Source organism: Aedes albopictus, chromosome 3 (assembly GCF_035046485.1).
Source record: "Aedes albopictus strain Foshan chromosome 3, AalbF5, whole genome shotgun sequence".
NCBI classification, from domain to species: domain Eukaryota; kingdom Metazoa; phylum Arthropoda; class Insecta; order Diptera; family Culicidae; genus Aedes; species Aedes albopictus.
In genome coordinates, this window is record NC_085138.1 from 75117856 (window position 1) to 75139343 (window position 21488).

A 21488-nucleotide genomic window follows, 5' to 3' on the forward strand; every position below is an offset into this window, starting at 1 on the left:
CGAATACAATACTATTTGAAAGAATAGCCTATGTTTAAAAGAAGGAGAAACTTCTGGTAAAAAGTAAGCAGCTTCAAAACCTGAACTTAAATTATTGTTCTTTCAACATTTTAAAAGAAGCAACATCTTTGAGAAAAAAAAAGCTGCAGCTATAACATCCAAACACAGTAAGAACAGCCTATGTTCAAAAGAAGGAGAAATCTCTGATAAATCGTTTTTAAGGAATATGCGCACGCAGAAGCTCGCTGCAATTTACACATTGGTAAGAATGCCAGCACTGAATATATGCATATACCACAAAAGAACAGCCTATTTAAAAAAAGAAAAAAAAATCTATCATGGGAGAGTTATTAGTATGGAGATATTATCATCAAACCTTTCCACTTAGTCGTTACACTGTACTATTTGCGGCCACAATACTTACTCTCCCATCAGAGATTTTTCCCGCTTTTAAGATTGGCTGTTCTTTCGAGGTATATGCATAGATCATAAGTTAACCGTTCAACTAGGCTGTACATGGGACAACTAGTAATATTGTAATATTATTGTTACTAGTAATACTGTACAACTAGTAATCCTCCTTAGAATTAAAATCATTATAACCCATTTGGCTAAGTGCCTTTTCAAAAAAGACAATTACACCGTCTTCGACCTTGCGGCCTCTACAGACTGAACAATACTAACATTTGACAACGGACAACACATATAACACCCAGTGGCCCAGTGGAGAATTTTTCGTTTCACGAAAAGTTTTCCCCGACTGGAGCGGGAATCGAACCCACACTCCGAGGCTTACGAGACACCTGAACGACTGACACCGCTAACCGCTCGCCCACGAAGCCCACACAGGCCTGAAATCCATGTTTTCAGCCTTTTGTTATTTCAGCCTTTTGTAATTTCAGCCTTTTGTAATTTCAGCCTTTTGTTACATATCCATAGTTTCAGCCTTTTGTATTCAGCCTTATGTGCATTCAGCCTTTTGAAATTCAGCCTTATGTTACCATCCCAAATTTTCCACTGTTGAGGAAAATCGGTTGGAAAAGTCGGAAAAACTATTTTCGTACTCCGGAAAAATTCCCAAAAAAATATTTTTGAGAGGAAATTTTATAAGCTATATTCTGTAAAACTTTCAAGATGTCGTTTTTCTCCGTTCCTGAGTTATGACCAATTTTGTGGAAATTGTCCAGATGTGCCGTTTTCTTTGAAAAAACATAACTCAAGAACGAAGCATCGTGGAGACAAATTGTCTTAATGAAATCATGCGCAAATTTTCTCAGCAAAAAGAAAAAGCGACACAAAATATGTTCTCTACGAAATTTTCTACCGGTGAGGAAAATTACAAAGAAAAGATGGAAAAACTTTTTTGGAATCCGGTTTTTTTAACTTTTAACTCAAATTTTCAATATGTATTTTTTCTTTGTTTCTCTGTTTTATTCTTTTATTTAACCTACATTTATTTATTAACAATTGCTATTGTTTATTTTTTCATCCGGCAAGACTGCCTTTGGCTCATAGCGCTGGAAGATTTTCTTTTTCTGATATTATCAAGAGGAAAGCAAACTTTATTTCCTGAGTTTTCTGTTATATCTGAAAATTCACTAGCAAAAATGCTTCGTTCATCTTTTGGAATGAATGAATGATATTTTTGTTCCAGGAATTGGAACAAGGTTACAAAATCTTTCCTGAAGTATTTTTTCAGCCTCTGAATAATCATCTTCTGTTGCAAAAATAAATTCCCAGCCTTTCTTAAATTGGTCTTTTACTTTTTGTGATGCAGCCCAGTCAAAAAATTGTGCTGCTTTTATTTGAAAATCATTTTCATGGTTGCACACATTTTTAAAATTGGATTTATTTTTGTATTGCTCTCCGCAACCGTCAGAAAGATAAATTATTTTTTCGAGCTCTGGAAATTTATTTTTCAATTTTGAAATTAATTTTGTTTGAAAAGCATAAACTGATGTCGTGTTATGCTGTTTAATATCAGCTATCACAACGATATTTAGTACTTTTGTATAAGATTTTTCTTTGCAAAAAATGACGAAGGGATGTATTGTTACTTGCGGTCGCACGAAGTAATGGCTTTGAATGGAATCTTGTATCACACACGAATAATTTTTTTTCAAAATCCATTTGACACATTATTTCCTTGTTTTCAATAAGTGAATCCTTTTCAATTCTCATATATTTAAGCTGTTTGTCTACTTTAAATTGATGAACAAGAAACTTCTCTGTGTGTTCCTGCAAGCTTTCCAAGAAATCATTAACATTTTCTTCTTTGTTAATAATTTCACAACGAGATGAAATAATCCAAAAGCAATATTTGACTTCATCAATATTATTTTTGTACAAATTTTTAGCAACAAAATCTATCAGTTTGTTTGATTTACATACTTCGCAAGATCTTAAGTAACAATCATCTGTACTATTTTCACATACAAGTTGATTTATCAAATAGTCGCTAAGTTTTTTTTCTGTGTTGTACTCTTCAAAGCAATTAGTTTTTCTCAATCCATCAAACATGAATTTCATGTTTTCATGTATCATGCAAACACATACATTCATTGCCGAAGAATCCTTTGTATAAACGCACTGTTTTGGTTTGAGTTTCCAGAATGATGTAAATGAAACAGATTCGTTTTCGCACGCATGAGATTCTAAACATTGTTATACAAAGTATCCAACCACCCTGGTCCACCCTGGTGTATTCGTCAGTATATTTTATACCCTCTGCCTGGCTTACCCAATGAGAATCTAATAGAGGTGGGGAAGAAGATATTTCGTGTGCGTGAGATCCGTATCTGGTGCAAAACATGTCACTACTACAAGCAAAGCGAGCTCCCATAAGAACGCGTGTCAAATAGTGACGTCACTATTTGTGTTTACATTTTTCTTTCCTTACTAATACATAGCCATCTCTTCTTCTTCCCCACCTGTAATATACTCTCATTGTGGCTTACCTATGAAGACTGTAACTACCTAACAGATGAATAAAAAACTGCCTACGTTGTCATAAACAAATCTTTAATTTACAATATTTTGTACTCACGTAGAAAAACGATTCAAACGGCACATCCTGACAATGTTCACATAATTCTGGAGCTCGATTAGAATAGGTCGTATGTGCTTTCGTCGATATAAAATTCGATCAGTTGGATTCGCTTATTGAAGCGAAAGTTGTTGAAATTAAACAAAACTTATACATACAGCCGATTCCTTACAAAACAGGCTTTCCGTTCAATCACTAAAAGTCCTCGAAAAATAATTGATATTGCTACAGTAACTAAAATAAACTGATCGATTTTTATATCGACGAAAGCACATACGACCTATTCAAATCGAGGTCTAGAATTGGTCAAAGCTCAGGAACGAAGAAAAAGTACATCTTCAAAATTTTACAGATTTAATCTTATAAAAACTACTTTGCTGTACAAATTTAAAATTCGCGGACCACATTTTTACGTCGTATTTTTTATTGCTGAGAATATTTGCTTATGATTTCATTAAGAGACTTCGTTTCTACGATGCTTCGTTTTCTTGAGTTATGATTTTTCAAAGAAAACGGCTCATAAGGCACATCTGGACAATTTTCACAGAATTGGTCATAACTAAAGAACGAAAAAAAATCACACCTTGAAAATTTTACAGAATATAGCTAATAAAATATCCTTTCAAAAATATATTTTTTGAGAATTTTTCCGGACTTTGAAAATAGTTTTTCCGACTTTTCCACCCGATTTTCCTCAACAGCGGAAAATTTTGTGGAAAACAATTTTCATTAAATATATTTTTTGAATTGCTGAGAAAATTTGCTTACGATTTCACAAAAAAAAAACATTGTGTCTACGATGCTTCGTTCTTGAGTTTTCAACCGATTTTCCTCAACAGTGGAAAATTTTGTGGAAAACAATTTTTATTTTGTATTTTTTTTTTTTGATTGGCTGAGAAAATTTGCTTATGATTTCACAAAAAAATGTGTCTACGATGCTTCGTTCTTGAGTTATAATTTTTGGTTTCCACTGAAGTTTTCCGGAAAATTAGACGACCCTGATTTTTTTTCAATTTTGTTTTTGTTCATATATATGTGAACCCTACCCAGGGATGGCAAAAATACTTTTTTCTCTTTTCCGTTCATCGATACTGGCAGTAAAATAAAAACAAAACAACGGCAGCACCAATACCATCAGACGCCGCGCCGACGGCAGTCAAGCAGACGCTTGATGGTTTTCGCTTCCCCACGAAAATATTTATGAGCAGTCATGCTGAGGCGGGTGATTGCGAAAAATGTCAAATATGTTCAACTGCTAATAACTGACTTGTTTTAATAAATAATTTAAATCGATTTGCACAAATAGCTAGAGCACACTCCTAGCTTTGTGATGCATGTAAAGAAGTTTGTCTAGAAGCGGTTTGAAACGCAGAAAAATGCGAAAACGGGAGAGATAGACATTTTTGTCGTCGTTGTGCTCGAGTACTGGCGCTCTCGCGCTTGGAAACCGTTTCGAGGAAGAAGGCTGCAGGAAAAAAATGTTATGACATTTATTTTTCGAACAGTTTGAGTTTGGCTGGGCCTATGATGTTCGTGTGGAAAAATGTCAAATGTACAGCCGATAACCGTTTTTTCCAGTACATTTCTCATCCTTGACCCTACCTGTGAAAAAAATTTCATTAAATTCTGAGAACCTTGGTGTCAATTTGTACGATAATAAAAAAAAATGCCCATGTGTGTGGTCTGTCAAAATGACCTGAGAAGTGTCGAACATTTTCTTGGCTAGCTTTGTTGGTGTAATGAAGAATGACGTTCTTCCAGAAAGAAGCAGACGATTTTACTTCATATGCGGCAATATCCCGGTCAACCATTTCTTCAAAAATCTTTACATTTCTTTATACCCAAGTAACACCATTAGTTATATAATTGTTTAAAAGTCACGTTTAATACCTAGTCCGATGTTTTTTTTTTCTAGCATTTTTACGTTATATCGAATATTTATATAAACAAAACAGCGCAAAAAATGGCGGCTTATAAAACATCTTGCAAGTTAGATAAGATGTATCTCAATACATATATTTAACGAATAATGACGTTCAAAACATGTTTCAACTCAACTTTGATGTATTGATTAGTTATTATAAAGTCAATTGTTAGTAAATAAAATCAGCAAAATGCATATGTTATACAATCTCATTCTATGTTGAAATAGGGTAAATGTACCAATAGTGGTGCTATTAGTAGCTCCTTGTAGTAAAATAATTGAATAAAATTGATAAAAGCACAAAATAAAAAGGCTGAAAACGTTAATCGGTAGTTTTTCACATAAACTTTCTGGAAAAAATGCAAAAACTATTGTTTATTTCAGTTTTTGCTAATAAATCACTTGCACCAACTATAGGCACACGGTTCCTATTATGGAGGTAAAATTTAACATTGGTTCCTATAGTGGCGCATCCCATTGAATTCTTATGGGACCCACCACTATGGGAACACTACCACCACTATAGGTGCAAAGGAGCAAAAAAATTAAGAAAAATAATTGATTTAAAAAGGTTTTTCGGCAAATCTTGAACACAAAACTGAATTAATGTTAGTATTTAGGTATGATGCATCTATTAAAAATGTAATTTGCAAGCTTTTTGGTCAAAATGGTGCTAAATTACCACTACCACCACTATTGGTACTACCTCCACTAAGGGAGCTTTTACCCTATAGCTATTTAAAAAATATTTAGCCAGCAGAAAGCATTTATATAACATGGTGAACTCACTTATGTCAAAACTATGTTTTTGAAATTTATATAACTTACAGAATTCATTTATAATACACACTATTGAGATTGCGCACCATGTGCTACGTTGCTTGACAGAAGTGCAAATGAAACTTGAAATGTTTGACAGAATAATTAGTAAATTCGTTTACCTGTTCCATCCCGAAAAATGATTGGCCTGTGATGAAGTTTATGGACCTACATGATTATTTTCGGATTAGCAGTTATGAAATGGGTGACTATCAATAATAGTAATGCTATTTTGCATGCAAAAATGGTGAAAGTTTTGATTCTACCCACTCAATATTCAAGCGCCATTCCATTGAGTTGAGATGTGTTTCATGAAACAAAAAAAAATCATGTTAATTTGTTTAATCCTCACAACGATACAATATGGCAGGTCTAGTGGCAGGCTCTTCTTGAAGCTTACACTGCCGCTCAAAAATGTTAAGAGTAGTTCATGTGTTAATCAATATTTAAATAGAGCCAATGACTAGTTACAAATTAAGGCTTAAAGTAGATTCGAGTATTTTATAATTAACAAAGCAGTTTCGAGAGAATAAATCATTTTTGTATATATTTTATTTATTTTTTATACTCATATTTTTATCCGGAACTGTCATCTAGATAATTGTACTAACAGTTTTGGACATAGATAAAATTACGTTAAAACAACATCATTAAAACAGCTGTATAACAGACTCTGAATTGTGTTGTAATAACGTATTTAATACGTCTCGATATCATCTTTTAAACATGCTACCACATCAGCTGTGATAATGTATTGCGACAAACATAAATACAACATCATTAGAACTTATAATGAACTTGTTCCTTCAGCTGGACTCTATCTGTCAAAACAACAAAACATTATTGATATTGGTTTGTTTTGAAGATGGTCCATCAGCTCGTCGGCATTTTGTTCGCTCCGTATTCCACGGGAACGTAAGTTCATTTGGATGGTTCGTGCATGGCCACTTATAACTATCTACGGCATGCAGAAAATTGGCCAACAGCTCTGTGTGAAAGATGACGTGGCAACACATCCGGATTGGCTAAAGACCCCGATGGAGGTCAAGCCCGCTGGTGGTTCGATTTGTCATCGGCTACACAACTCTGAGGGAAGAGGAATATTAACGGTGAAGTCTGGAGGATTTACATATTTAGCAAATCTGTTTTGGATCGAAAATGACGATAGTGGAGTGATGTCAAGGCAGAGATGTTTACCCCCTATTTTTGGATGATTTTATCATAAGAGCAGCGCGATATGCGTAATATCCTTGGTGGGAAATTTACGGGAAAAGGTTAGAAGACACAAACACAGGAGAATTAAGTTATGCGGATGCTGAGATGTTTGTTGGAACTCAACTTGCAGTACTCGGAGTCAGTTCCTTTGAGTAGTTGATTATATTTGAGCTTTTTCATTTTTATTTTTGTGATAACTTGTGCATTTGATGCTCTATTGTTGTTATATAAAGGGTGATACGGTCAAAATTTGGTCACACAATTTGTTTCATAACTTGAGACTGCGTACACCAAAACAGCTGATTTTTGGACCAGTAATGGTACATTATATGTAGCTTATACCATAAAATGTTCATCAAAATCGGTTTAGTATGTGCGGAGATATTGTGAATCCTGAAAACTGCAATTTTAAAATGTTGTACAAAGAGGATTGAAAAATAAGAACACATTTTTACTCTTTTATTTATAGAGCCAGAAATACTGAACCAATTTCAATGAAAATTTTTCTGTATGTAAAGTATACATATCAAAATGTTGTGTAAAAATTTCATTCAATTTGATCCAGCCGTTACAAAGTTATATTTGTTTAGGTGGTCAAATTTTGTCAAATTTTGTCAAGTCATGTCAAATTTTGGTCACACAATTGTTTTCATAACTTTAGATTGCGTACACCAAAACAGCTGATTTTTGGATCAGTAATGGTACATTATATGTAGCTTGTACCATAAAATTTTCATCAAAATCGGTCTAGTATTTGCGGAGATATTGTTGAACCCTGAGATCTGCAATTTTAAAATTTTGTGCAAAGAGGATTCATACATTTTTACTGTTTTATTTATAGAGCCAGAGATACTTAACCGATTTCAATGAAAATTTTTCTGTATGTGAAATATGCATATCAAAATGTTGTGTAAAAATTTCATTCAATTTGATCCAGCCGTTACAAAGTTATATTTGCTTAAGTGGCACCCGGTCAGTTTTTTTCATATTCAAACTGCTAAAACTTTGAAAGTATTCATACAAAATGGCTCAAAATTTTACTAAGAACATATTTTCATAATAGTACTATACTGTAAAATTTTGATAAAAATCGGAGCAGTATTGGTAGTTCTATAATCAAAATTGTGCTTTACTGACCTTAAATTTCCGAAAATTTACTATGGAGTGCCTTTGTACAAAATTTTAAAAAGGTAGGTCGATGGTTTTATCTATATATCAACCAATACTCAATCGATTTTGATGAAAATTTTATGGTATATGCTACATATAATGTAGCACTACTGGTCCAAAAGTCAGCTGTTTTGGTGTACGCAGTCTAAAGTTATGAAAAAAATTGGGTGACCAAATTTTGACCGTATCACCCTTTAGTTGTGAAATTTACTCTTTTCGAACATAGTAAATCCGATAAAATATTTTTCTGTGAGTTAACGACCAACTAAACAAGAGCTTCATTATAACACATGATGTATTGTTACTCGCTTAAACAACATTTATACAACATCTTTTTATTTATTCCATTTTCAAAATGTTTCTGTGTTACTTGGGCAGGGCCGGATCTAAGGGGGGGCCGGGGGGGCCCGGGCCCCGGGCCCCCACATTTTAGGGGCCCCCACAAAAACCTTTTTTGGTTGCTAACATTAGCTTTATTTTTCATATTACTCAAGTACTGTTCGAAAATAAGGAAAAACATTTTTGGTCATCTCTCTGAGGGGCCTCCACATCCGCTCGGGCCCCGGGCCCCCACAATCCTTAATCCGGGCCTGTACTTGGGTAACGATCTTTAAAGACCTTCATATCACAAATCGATACCGATCGTCATCGTTTCGTAAAGAAATTTAAATAAAAATAAAGTCACATCGTTATCGATTCATATAGTTATTTATGTAACGAGTTGCAAAAAGTTGATTTTTTCAACACGAGTCGTACATTTATCCAACGAGCCTTGCCGAGTTCGATGGATACAAAGAATGCTGAAAAATCAAATTTTGCAACGAGTTCCATACAAAATTTTATGCAATGATTTTTTTTTTTTCAAAATGCAACCCAAATGGGTTGCATTATGAACATTATGCAACTATTTTTCATTATGCAACTCATTTTAGCTGTATTATGAACCGGCACGAAAAAGTAGGTCATTATGATACTGAAATGAGTAGTATAAAATAGAAATTATGATACTGAATTGCATAAAATATTTTTAACGATAAATCGATACTGAAAATAGTGGGTTCTGTTTTATCGACCTGCCAAAGTCAAAAAAACTAAAAATAACCGCCTCACCACCACACCACCCACCCTTCCAGGTCATGCATATGCATTGCGATTTTTTTTGTAATCATTTCCTAAATTGGGAATTGAACTTATATTCATAGAAACTTGAAGGTATGTATTATGTTGATGCTAACATACTGAGTCACACGACTATTTCGAAGATTATGGCTGGTCAAAGGCATATGCCTTTAAATATGAATATCCAACATCGAACAAACTACTAGCCTTAAGTAATTGAAGGTAGTTCCCAAAGGTGCAACAGAGCTAAGGTTTATCCATCATTTATAAGCTGAATCTTTGTTGGAAAACCTCAATTTAACAAATAAAATAAGATCAACATAATTTCACAACCTTTTGCACAGGAGTAAGTTTTGCTGGAGCACGGGAATCATCCAACACGGCGACGCGGCGGTGAGGCTTCCTACTGCCAATTAAATTTCCAAAGTACCTATCGACAGCATAAATTTCTGTATACCGGGGATAGACAAAATGATCGGGACAAGCAAAATTTTCACTTTTCAAAAAATGCTCAATTAGCTGTAACTTTTCGAAAAGTGCATCAAATGTTTTCAAATTTTCACTGTAAGTTGATCAACTAGTTGTGTATCAGTGGACAAAATTTGGAAAAGATCCGGCTATTCTGCACGAAGTTATACTTAAGCATTTTAAAAAATGATAGAATTATTCGATAGCCAACATTGAGCTGTTATATCTCCGAATTCAATGAACCGAATGCAACGAAATTTTGACCATTTATGACTTATATAATGAGCTCTGAACTTGAAATTATTAACAAGATAAAAAGTTATAGCGATTTCATTAATTTTATGATTTTTTAGTAAATTGGTCTATTTTTAATATGCATCCCATTACTTTTCCAATGAATTGCCGCCTATGTTGTTAGTTTCTTTCAAAACATATCTGTATTCAAGACAGAGGGAATTTAAATAAACTATAATTAGCATTTTGAATTTTAAAACGATGTTGAAATTTAAGGAAATTTGGTGTTTTACTAGAAAAATATTCTAATCGTTATAATTTTCTTCCGTGGTAAGAATTTTAAGTTAAGTCAAAATTTTTTCAAAGCTCATTATACAGGGTGTTAGGTTCCTGAGTGCAAACTTTTTAAAGGGTGTTAGAGGACCATAAATGGAGAAAAAAATTGTTCTACGCATATGGTCAAATCTCAATCGTTACGTAGTTATTGAACTTCCCATGTTTTTGACTCTTATTGCCTTAACTGGCTATAACTTGAAAATGGTCAAACTTATCGGAGTTTTTTTTACCCTTATTCGAAAGATTATTGAATTTTCTATAAAATGGCATCTTTGAATCGATTGGTTTAGTGAAATAACTAAGTTTTCTACAGCAAATAGCTCAAAAGTAATGTGTTTCAATTTATTTTTGTCAATTATCTTTGAAAAATACGTAATAATTTAAAATTCTTTCTTAGGCAAAGTTGTGGCCCCTGTTCCACTTTACAATTCGTTCTCTGACATCAAACTTCTATCTCTTATCGTTTTGTTGCAATTTGAATTTTAACATCGTATTTCAGATCATAAATTTGCAACTGTCATGGAAAGCACTTTTTCGCGCATTGTGCCGCACATTTAAATCGAAATTGCAAGAAATCGATAAGAGCTAGAAGTTTGGTGTCAAAGAACGAATTGTAGAGTGTTGATAGAAAATTCAATAATCATTCGAAAAAGGGTAAAAAAAACTCCGATAAGTTTGACCATTTTCAAGTTATAGCCAGTTAAGGCAATAAGAGCCAAAAACATGGGAAGTTCAATAACTACGTAACGATTGAGATTTGACCATATGCGTAGAACAATTTTTTTCTCCATTTATGGTCCTCTAACACCCTTTAAAAAGTTTGCACTCAGGAACCTAACACCCTGTATAAGTCATAAATGGTCAAAATTTCATTGCATTCGGTTCATTGAATCCGGAGATATAACAGCTCAAAGTTGGCTATCGGATAATTATACCTTTTTTCAGAATCTTTATAACTTCGTGCAGAATAGTCCGATCTTTTCCAAATTTTTCCACTGATACACAACTAGTTGATCAACTTACAGTGAAAATTTGAGAATATTTGATGCACTTTTCGAAAAGTTACAGCTATTTTATTTTTTTTGAGAAGGGAAAATTTTGCCTGTCCCGATCATTTTGTCTATCCCCTGTATGTTGCTGTCTCGGGGAGCAATCCGGTGAGATGCGACGTTATCCGCCCCTAAAAAGCATTTTGTCGCTGCGGAGTGAAACCGTTTCTCACTTTGGTTTCTTTTTTGTCTAATTCGGGCAAAACCAAAACATTCCTGCTGTCATTCAAAGTATCAGAATACCTTTGCTAAGCTTCATCCAACGATACCGAACAGAACGATAAAGGGGTGATATACATTTTATGTCACGCAAAAATCAACCATTGTCACCCCCCTCCCCCCCCTATGTCACACTTGGGGTATGGGTCGTCACGTTATGCAAACCCCCCCCCCTCCCTCCTAAATGCGTGATGTAATTTGTGCATGGCCCCAAAGGAGCATCGTGACTAATCTCTGTGTTTAGATATCAATATGCAAAGTTACGTTGATATCGGAAAATGAATATATTCCGATAAATATTCATGAAGTAAACCAAAGTTTCAGCGACAACATGGAATTTAACGAAATAAAGTAACGTTTCGGGAAAGGTTTTTATCTTATGACCGATAAAGGATATTTTTCAAGTTTGGTTATCGATCGATGAAGTTGTTTGAACATATGTAACGAAATAATCAGTAAATAATAGTCGTCAATAATCTTTATATTTTGATAAAGAACTTTAAAGAAGTTAGTGAAATGGTTGACCGGGATATCGAGCAAGCATTCTGAAACATTCCAACTCTCGAAGCTTTCAAGCGATCAATTTAAGGTTGAAGGATTCGTCATTGACATAATCGTCATCATTGAAAACTCGAAAGCAGTTTTCTCGTTCAAAACTGAAATTTTCGCAGTGAAAATGTATTCACTGTATTGTGGGTGGAGAATGGAGTACAGTGAACACATTTTCACTGCGAAAATTTCAGTTTTGAACGAGAAAACTGCATTCGAGTTTTCAATGATGACGATTATGTCAATGACGAATCCTTCAACCTTGGCCTTGCCATTCATCTGTAACCTCCAATCGCCGAGAGACGCAGACACCCGGCAGGAAGGTTGATTTGCAAGCTATAGGCAAACGAGACTAACCTAACCTCAAAATGGTTGACAATTCTCAGGTCATCTTGACAAATCACACACATGCACGATGAAGACAAAAAATATCTACTAGTTTACCGACCTTGTTGTCGTCCTTATCATGCTCGTGTTACACTTGTCAAAATGACCTGAGAATTATCAGTCATTTTGAGGTAAGATTCGTTGGTGTATTGAAAAATATCAATGGCGTCAAGACCCAGCACCATTCCGCATCTGACATCACCCTCAGCTCGGCGCAGACGTGGAACACCATCGGAAGACCAACCAGCAAGCAGTGCCAGCGTTCAGTGACAGTCTCCAGCTCCACGCAAAATTCGAAGACAAGCGATTGACCTGAGAATTGTCAAATATTTTGAGGTTAGTTTGTGGGGTATTAGTCATCGTTAAGTCTTATGGTTTCAGAATTGTTGATTTTTTTCGGTGAAAAATCAACAATTCTGAAACAGTTTGAGGTTGGGTTTTGTGCAGTTACAAAAAAAATGTTATGTAATTATTATATTTCAATATACATTACGAATCACCATTGATTTCAAGTTTTAGGCATAGACTGCCAAATCGTTTTGGAATAACGTTTCAGCCTACCGTCTACCCCCGTTGGTTTGAACGACACCTCATGCAAACCAACGGGGTTCATTTTCTAATTTGAACTTCTAGTAACTCTGTGGGCATCGAATAACACACTGGTAACCCTTCTTGCTGATTTGTTTTGATTCTGCGTTCCGTTTCACCCCGTTCCAGAAGCAGAAACACGTTTGAACCATTTTTAGTTTGAACGATGTGCAGATAAGAGGGGGTCAAATTAAAAAGTGTTCAGATTAGATGAGGTCAAACCAACGGGGGTTGACGGTACTTCATTCAGTCATCATCAGATCTGTGAACATTTACTGAGTCAAGGTTATACAATTTTCCTTCTTGGTCTACAATTTGAAATTATGTACCACCCACTTACACAAAACGTTTGTTCGCCACCGCCACAGTGCACTGTGGTCTATCAACTAATCCTAAGTCCTATTCCTATGTATATTATTTCGTCATATTACGTCATTGGGCTCTTCTCGGCTGTGTACGCTTCGACAACGTTCGTATTTTACACACTAGTCCGTTGTACGCTGCATCTATACCTCCACACTCGCGCTGTACGTTTGCAGTGGTGTTGTTCCCTAGCAGCTTTATGTGGATGGCCTTTGCGACAGTTCTGCTCTCCTGGTTATCAATTCTTTCCAGGATCTCGGTGTTCTGGAAGTCGAAATTGTGCCCTTCTTCAATGTGGTGTTGCCCTAGTCCTGTTTTCGCTTCCTTCTTCCTTATGTTATTTCTATGTTCGTTTAGCCGCGTCGCTAACATCCTACCAACGTAAATCTTTCCATCGTCTAAGCCGCATGGTACAGCATATACTACATTTTTTGTCTTTTCTCACGGGATTGGGTGCTTAAGTTTACTAAATATTGTCTGTTTTGTTGTTGTTCTTTTGTTTTACGTGGTTAGTAGGCTAATTTAATGTTTAATTGTTTTCGCTCAGACATGGGATGTAGGGTGTAGAAACATATATCTTGTCTGGTCTTGTTTGTCTTTATTCGTGTCTTAATGTGTTATAGTGTCTTTGTTTTAACGGTTCTACGACATTACCCGGAAAACCATTACCCGGAATGAATCATTTACCGGAAAACCATTTACCGAAAAGACTATTTACCAGAATGAACCATTTACCGGAATGAACCATTTACCGGAAAACCATTTATCGGAAAAGATTTTTTCCCGAAACTTGTTTCCAGATTGCACAGCGGTATCAAGACCATGCCTTTCGCACCGGCCATCTTTTGACCCAAACCATGATCCGGTCGTTTAGCTGAACAGTAGTTTCGCCAAATTATAATCAGCAGTAAATTGGTTAGCTCCGTCTGTCATGTAGTTTAAATACATGTAATATATCAACGAGTTTATAAACAATGTGCTGAATGTGATTGCTTATATTTCCAGCAGATATTTGCCCTTCTTTTAACATAGGCTGTTCTTACAAGGTTTACTGTTATAATCATAGAGTTCAAAGCAGGGGATCCGCAAGCGGCAAGGTAGGCCTACTGCTCATCTTTTGCGAGTGTGTAAGTGTCGACTGGCAATGCGACCTGGGGCCTGGTCGAATCCTGCTTGGAAATCAGTTTGTGTTGCCGATGGGGATGGCCCGCGAAATCGCATTGTGTTGTTTGGGAAGGCCCGCTCGATGCATGTTAGGTAGGCGTAGTTTGTTCGAGTTTGACGTGACTACACCCTCCCTGGTTCAAAGGTTATTATTACATCGGTTCTAAACTATTTCCCGGAAAGACATTTTCCGGAATAATGCATTTCTCAGAAAACCATTTTCCGGAATGCCCCATTTCCCGAAAAGGCCTAGAAAAACCTAAGATCTCAGAAGATGTTTTGGTGTCTTTGAACATGATCCGATACTTTGTTTCTTATTTCGATTAATTTTATCAGTTGTTGATCAAGTTCAAAAAAATCAAGCATTAAAACTATATTCTAAATATTTTTTCAAGATTATGGAACTAAAACTAGATTGAGCTGAATGAACATTTTTAGACTGGCAAACTGTTGTTTTTCCATATGACATTTTCATCCTTTCGTCGAAGATTGTGCTTCTAGGTTCATTTATGAAGTTTATTGGCAGTCGATCTGTTTACTGTATAGGTGATTTGCCCTTCCTCAACTAATTGGCTGTTCTTTCTAACGATGTTACGTTACAGAATTGGTTAGCGACCAATCTATTAATTCCATCTAGTGTTATTCCTTCTTTAAAAATGGGCTTTTCTTTTGACTTACACTGTTATATAGCTGTTTGGTTACCATCTTATTTATTGGAAATTGCTGTTTTTTATATAGGATTTTTGCCCTTCTTTAATTTCATCTAGTTGCATCGTTGCAAACGTGATCAGCAAAACTATTAACTTTGTCTGATATTTTTCCTTTTCTCAAACATGTGTTGTTCTTTCAACTAAGCCTGTTACAGAATTATTTGAAGAACATACTGTAAATTTCACTCTTAGATATTTGCCCTTCTTCTGGCAACAGGCTGTTCTTTCGATGCTTGTTCTCGTTCAGTTTACTTTGAACTAGCCTGATGACTATTTGGCTTAATAATAATTGAGTTCTTCAATTTTAACTAGATTATTGCATAATCTGAATCAACCATTACCAATCAATGTCATAATAATCATCGAGGAAATTAAAAAAAAAATGCCTCATGCAATGATCTCCGGTTGGACTAAAAATTAAACCTCCTGTCTGGATTGGCATTCAGAAACAGTAACTATGTACATGACTTAATATAGACTATACGGTATACAGTATGGTAGGGGCAAAGTTCTCATAAACATTTTTTTTCTGGACATGCACACACATGTACCATCCACCCCCGTTGGTTTGACCGCATCAAATCAGAACAATTTTTAATTTGACCCCCGCTTATCTGCACATCGTTTAAACTAAAAATTATTCAAACGTTATTAAAACGAAACACAGAATCAAAACAAAACAACAAAAAGGATTACCATTAGTGTGTTTTTCGATGCCCACAGAGTTACTAGAAGTTCAAATTAAAAATGAACCCCGTTGGTTTGCATGAGGTGTCATTCAAACCAACGGGAGTAGACGGCCCAAGTAACACACTTGTCACAGAAGAATCATGCAGCGCAGGGTTTTGTTGTGCAGAAGTCACTGTGACTAGCATAGCATAGCATGAATACTTGCACAAATCGTGGATGGAGTTGCAAAGATAAGTATATCCATTGCCATTGCAGTTTTCGCTACTATCTACAATATCATAGACCCACTCATCGCCACACACCTGGCCAAGTCCTTGCAAGCATATTTATGTTAAGGGGCGATTTCTTCACCCCGCCTGTGTATTAAACCTGGTTCAACTATATAGGAAAACCAGGTTTGCGAGTTAAGCGGAAGTGAAGAAATAGACACCAAATCCCATCATCAACTTAGAAAGCGTCCAGAACTGAATAGCGAATAGATATTCCATAGATAGGGAACATATAATAATAGAGTGTGCAAAGAATAAATCAGAAAGATCTCACCAAGCTCCATCTCGTCTGACGATCGTATCCTCTCCTCGATTTCTTTCCATTCTGTGCTAAACACTCCTGGCATGGGATCTTCACAATGTGGTCGTCTCCGAAAAGTTATTTTTGCTCAGTTTCCGTTATCCGTAAAAGATGGATCAGATATTTCCTTGGGTCTTTCTTCAGTACTATCTGCAGAAGTGGCCTCATGCAACAACCTCCTTCTTATTCAGGGAAGTTTCCATATGTGCACCAACTTCCACATCGCTATTTGACACCTTGTTTTTCTGCTGCAACCAATTCTCACCACCCAGTAGAATGAAATCGTCGAACCACCATCGTAATTCGACGCATGAAAAAACTTTGTTCATTTCATATCCAGCAACCCCGAAATTCTGACAGGGATCAAGACAAAAACACAGCGCAAGAAAATTTCACGTCCTAGAGTCACAATGACTTCTGTGCAACAAACCCCTGCACCACCGTGACTCTTCTCTGACAAGTGTATTACTTCGGGGTAAATATACTTCCGGTAAACGGTTTTCCGGTAAATGGTACATTGCGGTAAATGGTACATTCTGGTAAATGGTTTTCCGGTAAATGGCATTCCGGGTAATGGTTTTCCGGGTAATGGTATAGAATCGTTTAATAATTTGTTAATGAACCAATTTAAGTAGTGGTTTTTGACTAAAATGTGTTTGACTGTCATAATTGTTTTGTGTCATTCACTAGCGTTCGTCAGTTTGATTGCACGATCAATTAGCGCCATTGCCGTGTTGCGTTTATGTTGAAACGGGATCTCCGAGTTGTAGTCCAAGTACCGAAAAAAATCAACAAATTTCGAAACATAATCATTTTAGTTGACCAACACGATGCGATGATGGAGTTGCATGGTTGCTAGTACTTTCTTCGTTTCCCATAGAGCCAAAAAAAACAAGTTTACAGTTTGTACCATTTTCCCCAGGAGGACACAGCTAAAAGTAACGCAAACGGGCTGCCTCCGCTCCATTCAAGCTATTGACTGTTTGACTTTTCTTCGGTTTGGGTGTTTGTGTGGGTGTGTGTGCGTGCATGTCAATGACAGAGAACGGTATTGGGTAATAACGTACCAGCCGGTTAGAAAGGAATATCTTGGAGAGGGGGGTTGTTAGGAATCAGAAAAAGGGTTCAGAAGAAATTGGAAAATTTTCATACTAAATCTGCATTTCGCTACACACATCGTACATCTAGACTGATTCATAAATTATAAACAGGGTAACAATTGACTATCATTTTATTTTAAGGGCATGAGTATGAACATTTGCACACATCGTGAATGCATTAAACCATTTTACGAGACGTTTCGGATCAACCGATCGCACAAGCATAAATAAAAATTTGACAGGAGGTAGCACTGTAGCATGTGGGTGTTAATATCAATATCAACACGGTTGTCATTTCGTAAATGGACTATTCATTATTACACCACAAAACCTAACCTCAAAAATGTTTTACAGTTCTCAGGTCACTTGACAGATCACACACAAATAAAGATAAAGACAAAAAATAGCTTCTACTTTACCGTCCTTGTTGCCGTCCTCTTTTTGCTCATGTTACATCCGTCAAGTGACCTGAGAACTGTCAAACATTTTGGAGGTTAGCTTTAGTAGTGTTATGAAGAATAAGTGAATTTTGCTAAATCAGTGTAATAATTTAACCGGGTCTTTGCACACTGTCGAAAACATTACATAAAATTCTACTTAGGAAATTAATAAGTGATACATTTGGGAAATTAATATATGACAAACATGACAACTACCCTGAAAACCAAAACATTGCGATTGAGGTTAGGTTTATTGATGCAATGAAGAACCAGTGGACCTGTGTAGAATTCACAAATTTACGAGTACCCATTGCTACCTAGACAACACAGATCAAAAGTCAAACACGTGCACTGCATAGGTTCCCGGTCAGGGAATAAAAGCTAACTGAAAACAATTTGAGTTTTTAGGATATCACGAATTTTGATAACAAAATAAGTATTCATATAGTATGAAATAGGCCGGAACAATTCTCATTTTCTGCTTTTGTCACTTTCCTCATTGACTCGACGAGGAGGGGTGGATGGTAAATAATAATTGTATTCGATGAAAAATTACACAAACAATTAGGCGAAATCGTCAAACTAAACGAATTTGTTAAGAAATTTTCTCGACGACACTAATTTCACGTTTAAATTTTTAAATTTCTTAAATAATTTATTTGCGTCCCCCCTCAAAATGTCGAATTCCGACAAATTTTTTCCGAGGGGGAGGGGGGGGGGCGGGGTTGGAAGTGACATCAGAGAAAATCGAAAAGTGCAAACTTAAGATTTCTGCATACATTTGGCCACGTTTTCCCATACAAACTTCAAGCTTGTTGAGCGCCCCCTGGCGTAACATATCAAAAAATCAGAGATGTATGTTTTTTAGTTTTTGAGATATGATTTTTTGAAAATAAAAGGTCAAGTTTTCCCATACAAGACACTTTTTTAAATTTGATTATATTTTCATTCCTTATAATACTATGGATACCAAAACCCCCAGGAATCACTTTAAAAAGCATTACTATGCAAAGTTTTATGAGAATTTGCAATTTCAAGCAATTTTAGAGTAGCTAGTACTAAAATATATGACTCTCTATATTCAAAAAATCATATCTCAAAAACAAAACAACATACATTTCTGATTTTTTGATATGTTATGCCAAATTTCCTGAATTTTCTGATAAAAATATAAAACCAGGGTACCTCTTTGGTCCCGAGACCATGAAAACGTGAAAAAACTAATATATTTGCATATTTCATAGTACTCTTTACATTTTAGCCCCTTCAACGTATTTTTCCTGAAAACTACAATTCAATAGCGTTCAAACAAAAAAAAAGAAGTTTAAAATCGGTCAAATGGTTCAAAAGTTATGATTTTTTGAAAATTTTTAGTTTTGAAAAACCTTGATTTTTTGGACCACCCTATATGAAAATTGGTCACCCTAATGACGAAATAAAAAAATGCGGGTCTAATTATTTCCGAAGAACTACAAGCCCACCAAGTTTCACGACAATCGGAGATGCACTATAAGGACTGTATCGGAAATTAACTATAAACATTCAAAATGCTCTATCTCGAAGCACGGTAGGTCTTTTTATTCCGGTTCTTCTATGAAATCTTCACAATATAGTTAAGTTTAGAACAGCTTGAAGAAATTTAAAAAATGTTATGTACACATAACATATCACTCAATATCGACTTTTAAAACTCTTATTTTGGATGGATAAACCTCCAACATTAAGAATATGGTCTATCCCAAAAAACACCTACTTTTTGCTCGAACTTTGACGCTCTGTTTTAAATATCTTCAGAGGTTATAAAATTCCGTTCTCTGGTTTAACTACATCTTTAATAGATTTAAATACATACCCAATCGAAAAAAAAATGCAATTTTTCAACTTTATGTATTTTTATTTGCGTAATCGTTCGTTGAAGACGCATAAAAAAAGAGTTCCTCGAAAATGGCCTTTTTTTCATTTTTAAGAATTGCCCCAAACTGCGGAGGGATTTTTTCTTGATGAAAATAATTTTCCTATATCATGAGCATTCTGGAAAAGAATATATTTGCGCAAAAATAAGAGGAAAAAATTTAATATTTTCCCACAGTTTTCGCAATTTTAAATTTTTAGGAGGTGTCCAAAATTTTAAAACATATGTGCAATCTTTGAGATAAAAGTCCAAGTGAAATAATTATTTTTTTGAAAATCAGAACTGCCATTCTTTATTTAGGAGATTTATATAGTATCTCCAAAAATAAAGTTATGTTTATTTAGAACAGATTATTTTTCAGGCAATTGTGAACGTTTATAGTTAATTTCCGATACAGTCCTTATCGTTTTTCTATGGAATGGCTATTATAATAAATATATAAATGAGTTTGAAGTTCCTTTGAGGCAACAAAACTCACGAACGGATGAAGCGGAAAGAACGAAATTTGAAGAAGCGGATCGGAAGGCAAAGGCCTTCATCGTAAGTTTTCTTCATGGTAAGTTTCTTCTCATCAGGAAACGGCAGCCAATTAATCGTCCCATAATAAATTAAAAAAATTCCATAAATAATTCGAAAATTGCCAATAAATAAATAGGGGTGGAAGCAATAATAAACTATAAAAGTTCCATAAACAATTCAAAAAGCGCATAAATAAATCAAAACTTCCCATAAATAATTGATTTTCGAGCAATAAAAAATGTCTGAATTTCCACAAATAAATCAACAATTGCAATAAAAAAAACTATATTTTTTCCAACAAAAAATTTCGAACATACTACATCTTAGAACTATGATAGAAAAACTGAAACTATTGTGCAAATTAACAGACAATCGCTTGCTGTCCGAACTCGCTAACGCTCGTCGGACTTTAAAAAAGGATAACATCTCTGTTCGCATTATACCGGGCAAATTCTTGGATCTGTAGATTGCCTAGAACCGAATCGACGCAGTTACGGCGAATCGGCTTTCGGAAACTTCGGCGGCCTTCTGCCGCCTCAGTTCCTCAATCCTCTATGCGGCTTCGCCGCATGGCTCAACCGGTACTTTTACTTTGCTCATTATTTCGTATTTATTGCTTAATTTTCAATTGCTTTTTTAATGTTTTTCAATTGGGAATTTTTAAATTATTTATGGGAAAATCAGATTTATTTATGGAAAATTTAAACTTTTTTGTTGGAAAAAATATAGTTTTTTATTGCAATTGTTGATTGATTTGTGGAAATTCTGGCATTTTTTATTGCTCGAAAATCAATTATTTATGGGAAGTTTTGAATTATTTATGCACTTTTTGAATTGTTTATGGAAATTTTATAGTTTATTATTGCTCCCACCCCTACTTTTTTATTGGCAATTTCT

At 35.2% G+C, this 21488-nt stretch overlaps 1 long non-coding RNA gene across 1 annotated transcript in view; it reads right to left on the minus strand.

Annotated features, from left to right (window-relative positions):
• Nucleotides 1-5279: 5279 nt before the first annotated feature.
• LOC134291443 (uncharacterized) overlaps nucleotides 5280-21488 on the minus strand; it is a 388672-nt gene continuing 372463 nt past the window's right edge. Inside the window, exon 2 of the long non-coding RNA XR_009999091.1 lies at nucleotides 5280-5704. This is a non-coding gene — a long non-coding RNA (uncharacterized LOC134291443). The remainder of the gene's footprint in view (nucleotides 5705-21488) is intronic.